We start from the raw sequence: 9,104 nt of genomic DNA, 5'->3' as shown, positions 1-9,104 counted from the left end.
TGGGGGAGAGGACTTGTGGGGGGGGGGAGGGAGGGTGTGGGGGAGGGGGAGGACTTGGAGAGGGGGGGAGGGAGGGACTTGGGGTGGGGGGGGGAGGAAGGACTTGTGGGGAGGGGGAGGTGGGAGAAACACATTACCAGCACACCCCCAATGTTTACCTTCCGCTGATCATCGACAACACGATCTATCCTCGAACGTCTCAACTCCTCCTTGTTAGTATAATAGGATGGGATACTTTTACGCCTGCCTCCTTCTAGCTGGAAAGGATACGATATCCTTACAGGGTTTATATGAAATATCCACCACTCCTTCTAGTGTTGTCCCCCCACACACAAGGATATATCCACCCAAGGACTCAGAGAGGAGGTTGTTCGGGAGTCTATGATATCCCTGTTACTTGTTCAAGGATGTGGTTTTACACACACACACACACACACACACACACATTGTTGTTGATAAAATTTAATAAATACAGGAAAGTAAAAATAAGTGACAAATATATACATTGCAATATGCGGTCATTTTCATACATGCAAGGATAGCAATGGCCTGGAAATACATATAGCGGAAATTGCAAAAACGCTGGTTGCAATTATATGGATATACTGTGCTGTACACTAACTATGTATGTATGTACATGTATGTATGTATGTATGTATGTATTATGTATGTATATGTATATGTTGTATGCATTTTATTATCATCATCGTAAAAAAACAAGTTAAAAATTGTGATAAAAAACGTTGGAATTATTGGAATTATAAGAAGTAAAATGTCTAGATACAGTTAGGGTTGTACTAGAGGACACATTCCAAGGTGACCTCCATTACCATATATTCCCTTACAGATATAATCCACTTAGGTAAGATGTATCTAATTAACCTTAAACTCATTACAGATTTTAAATTGGTCTAATGTAAAGGATGAATCTTTATATTTTAGGAAGTGGGTCTTTAATTTTAGGGGGTCAGGTCCTTTAGATTGGGTTGTATTCTTCTAGTTTACATCGATCAATATACTTCCATTGTTGTATGTGGAAAATGTACTGTAGGCTCACTCCTCATGTCACTTTAAATCCTGCCCTCACTTACAATACACCTAGTCACCTGTCGTCACTTTAATACACCTATGGTTATGTCTCACCTACAATACACCTATAGTCACCTGCCTCACTTACTACACCTAGTTACCTGCCCTCACCAAGTACACCTAGTTACCTGCCTCACTTTGTACCTACAAATCTCCGTCCATTACCATTCTGCCTCACTTGGCCCTATAGTCACCTGCCCTCACCTACAATACTCCACCACCTATTCTCACCTATACACTCCCATCTACCTAACCCACCACCTACCTGCGACTTGCAGCAGCTCAGGTTAAAATTATGAAAAAATGTGTGAAAATACAGCTTTCCTTCCCAGACTTTTTGAGGTGAACATGCCTCAAATCTCAGGGTACTGTGATCGCTCGCTTTAACACAAGTACTTTCACGACTCGTTGGGTTTTATAAAATTCCAACTAGCTCTACTCTCTCTCTCTGTGTCTTTAAGTTTCGTTCATGTGTGTGTACGAGCATATCTGATACACGTTCACTTTACACCCTGCATCACAATCATCAGTGTAACTTTTTTCCTCCTCTAGAATTTGCGGTTTAATCGTCTCAGCAACCTTATAAGACTCGTTAGGGGGGGGTACTGCTCGTTTCAGTTCTTCCCAATGATTCGAACCCCCAACGGCGCCTTCGGTTCTAAAATCCCGTTAGTTCGGACAATGGCACCTCAGTTGACCGTTTGAATGAGTATCTGGGTTTTTTTGATGAATAAAGTATTATCGTTATATGTTTGTTATGTAATGATGGTTAGTATTAGAGTTTGTCTTGGCGTTAGCGTATATGGGTAGTGACGTCACATTTCATACTAGTACTACTTAGAGAACTGCAAGGGTGTTGCTAAAAGTAAGTTAATAGTACACAAAGTTTTACACACCTCTATATTCACATCAATTAATCTGTATATAATTCTATAATCATCTATCATATTTTATCTCTCTCAAATATTAGTATCTACTTTATGACCACTACTGTCTCAACTAAAACCATTTCTCCTTTTGTTCTACCATCATTCTCTTCAGTTTCATTAATTTCCATTTTAACTTATAATCATTCCATTTAATTATCACTAACTCTTGCATTCAGTCTAATATTAATATTCATATACTAAGCTTTTTAGTATTGATATTCAGATCTTCTCAAACCTTTCTCTTTCCTCGATAATATTCTCTCTTCCCTGGTGCATGTGTAGAATATAACTCGCCTTTATTTATATTTAACTTGACATGGGATATTCTAGGATATGTCTATCTTTAAATATTTAATTATTACATCACACATTACGTCATAGTATCGTCATACCTCATAGTGTTGCTCTTTCAGATTCTCCTGGTTTTACTCCTTCACTTATCCCCAGCTGGCTGTAACCCATTATATGATGCTAATTATCAGCAACATTCTTCTCATCACTATTTATCATAAACATTTATTTATTTATATTTGTTTTCATATCATTAGCAAAAGCCTAACCTATCCACTAACTAGTTCCATGTCCATTTAAGTCAGAATTCTCGTTACTATTGGTTCATTAATCGTTGACAGTTGGTGAGACAAAATACATTTACCTCATTTATACTATCATTAGGCGTGCGACTGGAGACCCCAGATAATACAAATGCTGTGATATTTTCTATTTGCTCATGAATCTATTCTTAAAGTACGTATCTACCTGTGTCTCACTTTAGTTTTAATATTCACTAACAGTTCTCCTAAGTGTTTATTAGAGTTTCATTTTTTTTTACGTTTCCATTTGTCATTATTATACAGTTATATATTTGTGTTTGGCATCCATTTACGCTATTCTATATCATCCTATTAACAAAATCTCTCTTCCGCTATTGTTTTTCATCAAACAAAAATAAACAGTATGAGTCATAAATCACCCTGTAGTACACAGTTTCAACATTATTAACGCTCCTTAGGTTTCTGAGCTGTTTACAACTTATCACTTGTGGAGAAAGGTGTGTGTGTATTAATTTCCTCACTTTCTACAGTTGTCGTGAGGATAAAGGATAGGAGAAAGTTGCTGTTCTCGATCACCGATTGGCTGAAAATGATCACTTGATGTAAACAAAAGCCTAAAAGGTGGTAACATCTCTAATTTCATTGGCTGAAACAGATCAGGGTGATGTAAACAAAAAAAGACCAGTGTCAGCAATCGAGTTTCTGATTGGTTAATGCATGGCGGCAATCGAGTTTCTGATTGGCTAAAGCAGATTACATGATGTAAAGACGTTATAATGGAAAAGTTGTTGATTTCAATGGAAGAAGTTTTTAAGAGTTGTGTCTGGGTGCTCAGAGCGCGAAAGTTATCAAAGTAACATAGTAATAAAACTGTGTGGTTGGCCACGACATTTTCAACAAAATTTCCAAGTTGTGAGAGAAAGGATATGAGAAATATCCGCAGATTGATGAGACACACACACACACACACACACACACACACACACACACACACACACACACACACACACACACACACACACACACACACACACCTGAAGATTAGACACCTTAAGGCTACCTGGGAGAGGGTTAGAGTAAGAAGACGAGGTGGAGAAGAAAAGATGAAGAGGGAGAAGGGAGGAGAAGAAGAAACAGGAATAGAGAGACAAAATAGGAGGAGAAGATGAGAACGAGGGAAGGGAGGATAAGAAAAGGGGAGGACGGGGAAGAGGGAGGAAGAAGGAGGAGATAAAGGATGAAAGGAGAGGAAATAGGGAGGAGAAAAAAAGGAAGGAAGAGAAGGAGGAGAAGAAGACGCAAAGAAGAAGAAAGAGAGAAGAAGAAGAGAAAGAGAAAGAAAAGAAGAGAAGAAAGAAGAAGGAAGGAAGAAGCAGAGATAAAGGAGATAACACAGAAGAAACACGACCTTACATTACCCTAAATACGAGACAGTTTATTCTGAAGTGCCGCCAACTCACTGGTCGATTTGCAGAAAACTTTTGTGTATTAAATTTTCCTTTCCTTAACTAGAGGTGTGAAGAGCGCATCTAACTCATAAACTACCTTACTAAAATTGGCAGATAAAATGGCGTCAAAATTATACTAGGACTTAGTTGTAATTAGAATGATTTTTTGTTGTTGTTGAATTTTAAAGAGTAAGTTCGGAGGAAGATTATGTGATGGTTAGGTTGGTTAGGTTGGGTTGGTTGGTTAGGTTAGGTTAATCATCAGGTGATATTAAGCTGGGTTGACCTTCCGTTCGTCTTACCTTCAAACTTTGGCAAAAACGCACTCTATTTAACTTATGAGCGCACACACACACACACACACACACACACACACACACGTAGCGTATTAGCTAAGGAAGTGTCACAATATAATTACAGAACACTAAACTTCCTCAAATAAACACGACAGCAATAAAGTCGGTACAGCATAATTACTCGACACACTGGAGGAGGGGGAGGTCTCGGCTAATCTAAGCTAAGCAAAGCTAAGCTCAGCTAACAACCTAACCTAACCTGACCTGACGAGTTCTGTGCTCAAAATCTATGCATTGACTTTACTATTGTCTGACAAGCTAAGGAGGATGATGTCTCCTCCCTTCCTCTTCCATTTCTTTTCTTCCTTCCACCCTTTCACCTCCTTGATAGTCCAACATGAATTGCATCTCATGGGAAGAACGACAGGAGGAGGAGGGAGAAGAGAAGGAGGGAGGGAGAGAAGAAGGAAGGGAGGGGAGAGAGGAAAGGGAGAAGGGGAAGGAGGGAAGGAAGAGAGAGAGAGAAGAGGGGAGAAAGGAGAAGGAGAGAGGAGGAAAGAGGAAGTGAGGAAGAGGGAAGGACGGGAGGGAGAAGAGGGAAGGAAGAGAAGTAGAAGATGGAATGAAGGGGAAGGAAGGAAGGAAGGAAGGGAGGAAGGAAGGAAGGAAAGAAGGAAGGAAGGAAGGAAGGAAGGAAGAAGAGAGAATGGGGAATCTAAAACCACATCATACGCCCGCCAGTAATGACCAGTTTCCATACAGGGGTGCACGAATGACCCTGTTTGGTAGACGCCTGAGTACTGCCGCCATTACCAAACTGTCGTACTGCACTGGGTGACTAGTTGAGAGTTGGGTTAGATTAGGTTAAGTGGGGTTAGGTTAAGTTAAGGAAAGGTTAGATTAGATTAGGTTAGGTTGGTTAAGGTTAGATTAGGTTAGGGGTTAGGTTAAGTTAAGGAAAGGTTAGATTAGATTAGGTTAGGTTAAGTTAAGGTTAGATTAGGTTAAATGGGATTAGGTTAAGTTAAGGAAAGGTTAGATTAGATTAGGTTAGGTTAAGTTAAGGTTAGATTAGGTTAAGTGGGGTTAGGTTAAGTTAAGGAAAGGTTAGATTAGATTAGGTTAGGTTAAGTTAAGGTTAGATTAGGTTAGGTTAGGTTGTATTTAAGGAAGCCTGAAGAGAATTATATCCATAGAGAAAAACAAATAAAAACACTATTGGATATACTGAGTTCATATATACGTTACCCAGCCCTGCCTCCCTCGCCTCTGTGCTCTAGAGAGACTTAACGTGAATATAAATAATGCATTCTCGTTCTGCCATGCATACTAACTGTGCATACTAACTGTGCATACTAACTGTGCATACTAACTGTGCATACTAACTGTGTATACTAACTGTGTATACGAACCGTGCATACCAACAGTGCATACCAGTGCATACCAAGTGCTTCATTTTGGTGGAATATTCGACACGGATTTTGTTTCTAGTACTTTCCTTGTTGGTGGCGCGCACACACACACACACACACCACAACAAGAAAACAAAAACATTTATCCTCTCCGTCTTTATCCAATGAGAAAGGTCCCTTACACACATAATCACCCGTCTGCGCCTCATGACTGGTCAACACATCATACCCTCGACCAATTGGGAGCCTCCTTCATCCTCCATATCATCCTGCCAAAACTCCGCCCACCACCATGGAAACCCACCAATCACGTGTCGAATTTCACTTAGCCAAAATTACTATATAACTCGAGTAAGTTAGGTTAGATTAGGTTAGATTTAGGTTAGGATAGGATTGGTTAGGATAGGTTAGGATAGGTTACGATGCTGTTATAGCCAATATTTACATTTTCTTGACTACACAATTTCTGGTTAGGGAAAAACTTGTCGTCCAGGAGCCAGAAGTTAGTGAGGGCCATAAGCCAGCCATATCCGGCCACCGAGCTGCACCCGCTTGATCTTAACATGGTCAGTGGCGCCTCCCTGGTCTGGCTCTCATGGTACACTCAGGAGGGACATGGTTAGGTTAGGTTAGGTTTATTGTGAGAGAGAGTACACGAGTGAAGTGCTCCAGAGATACCCCAGTCAGGCCTCTCTCTCTCTCTCTCTCTCTCTCTCTCTCTCTACAGTACGTCACCAACCTCAACTGGTGGAGTATAATGAGATAAGTTGGGTGGAGGTATAATGAGATAGGTTGTAGCCCCCTTATAATGAGATAACTTACTGCCTCTATAATGAGAGTTTTCCCAGAAGCTATAATGAAAGAACTTTAAGTGTGTGCATCAAGCGACTGTGTGGTTCGTAATGGCGAAAGTTAGTCACGTGTGGAAACTGTTGAAATTGATCATCCTAACTGTATAATGTGTGTGTGTGTGTGTGTGTGTGTGTGTGTGGATTTGATAGAACACACACACACACACACACACACACACACACACACACACACACACACAGGGCTCATCATAAACTGGTTGCTGGTGACTCATGCAAGGATAGACGGATTGACTTTGAGCCTGACTCCAAATCTAATCGACCCTCCCTCTCCCCCTTCTCTAGAGCTTGGACAGGAGAGATAATGGACATGATCCGATTATTCTGATCAGGGGGGAACTGGTGCCGTTTGGTGATCACAAGCTCAACTATGCCAACACCTAATCCTGACGTCTAACTTTACACATGGGATTAATTTACCTGTGCTGATTAACTGATAAACTGATAAAATGAAGTAATTAGACTATGTATTATAGTGTGTTGAACTTGTTGCTCTGAATATACATGTTTCTAATGTATATGTATAATCCTAGACTATATATATGACTCTGGGAGGAAGCATAGTTAGTGTAACATATATGTATACATCGTTATTTCAACTACCACCAATAGCATTATTTGGGAAGGTCAAAAGGTCAAAAGGTTATAACAGTGAAAAAGGGGCAACAGTGGACGTGGTGACACGCCCCTCCTCAAGCACATACCAGTTATTAATGGTCTCTTGAACGAGGTGGTCTGAAGGAGGCAACCTCTTATTGTTTGGTGTTACGAGGAAATTTGTTCTTGGGAATAACAGAAAATATGTTTATTATAATGATATTTGATGATGATGATAATGATAAATGATGATGAATGATGATGACTAATAATAGCAATCAGAGTAATAATAATAGACTAATAATAAAAACAACAATAATAATAATAATAATAGAATATATAATAACAGTTCCATTACCACTTTCATTATTTTTCTTATTAGTTTTATAGGTAAGAGCTCGTTTCCATTCCACAGGCAGCAAGGTACTTTCAGCCCCTCTTACAGTATCAAGCTCAGTACGATAATTTGGGACGACTAAGCAGTTCTCACGGGGGTCTTAGTTCCCTCCCTGGCGCGCCTGGTTTGGCCAGATAATCACCACTGGCTGGCGTACGATATGAATGTCCTTCCTTTAGATTTAAATCCTTCCTTTTATTTATTAACCCCTCAGAGCCATCCCAGGGAGCCCAACACCTCACATGATAAATATAACGACGATACGATCATAAATATTGGAAGAGTAAATGAACGAACAGACAGATAGATAAACGGACAGACAGATAGGCAGAAAAAATTCACTCTTATGCTCATTGCTTTCATCCTCTTATCATGGAACTCCCTCCAGGGTGCCTCAGAAATTTCAAGCATTCCGATGGTGTTTCCCTGAGAATGAGAAAAGTGTATTGGATGCGAGGGTGTTGTCGACAAGGGCTGAGGAAGTGGTGTCAGAGGGGAGGGAGGAGGGTGCTAGCAGAGGCAGTGGTGCCTGCAGGGAGGAGGAGGGAAGGATAAGAAGGAGGAGCAGGAGAAGGAGGAGGAAGGATAAGGAGGCGGATAAGAAGGATAAGGGGAAGGATAAGAAGGAGGAGAAGGAGGAGAAGGATAAGGACACACATACACCACAGTTGGATTTCTAGGATTATGGAGGTTCAGCTTCTAGACCAACAACTCCCTCGTGTGTACCCCGAGTGTGTGATCAATTGACTGTGTGTGCGTGTGGTGTATGCGTGCGTGGGTGTATGTGTGTGAGGGATGAGTTAACACACACACACAGGGAGGACAGCAGGCATGAGCATACGTTTCCCTGACTTGACCAAAACTGTGTTGAAGAGAATAAGTCTTTGATCTCGGTGGTTGCAACACATAAGTCTCTATTAAGGGGTAAATTATAGCCAGTTTGCACGGCGGCGCCTCACACACAGATGGAAGCACCCCTCACCCACCACCCCACACACCCACCCTGGTACACTCTCTCTGATTATCTTGGTGTTTTGCTTAGGGAGGGAGGGAGGGAGGGGAGGGAGGGGGAGGGAGGGGAAAGGAGGGAGGAAGCTGTATTAGTTGGTTCTATGAATAGTTTGACTGACTCACTCATTCACTCACTTATTGATTGACTCATTCACTAATTATTTAACTGACTAATTCACTTACTCATCTATTGCTTGACTGACTGACTGACTGACTGACTGACTGACTGACTGACTTTTTGTTTTTTGTCGTTCGTAAAATCCTATACTGGTGATGATACTATATCTGCCTAAAGTACCTTACATAATGAGCTAAGTTATCGTACTCAAAGGGTTAATTACTTGTACTCAAGAGTCTGACATCGTACTCAAGGGGCTAAGGCTAGCTCACTCAAAAATGCTAATTTACTACGCTTAAACTTCTGACATGAGCCGTAGAGGAACTTCAAGAAATTAAGGAACCAGTAATTATCTTCTGGGTCGTAGAGGAAGGAGGAGGAGGA

This window comes from Homarus americanus, unplaced genomic scaffold (genome assembly GCF_018991925.1).
Source record: "Homarus americanus isolate GMGI-L3 unplaced genomic scaffold, GMGI_Hamer_2.0 scaffold4896, whole genome shotgun sequence".
Lineage (NCBI taxonomy): Eukaryota > Metazoa > Arthropoda > Malacostraca > Decapoda > Nephropidae > Homarus > Homarus americanus.
The sequence above is the reverse complement of the archived record's forward strand: the minus strand, read 5'-3'. Positions refer to the sequence as shown.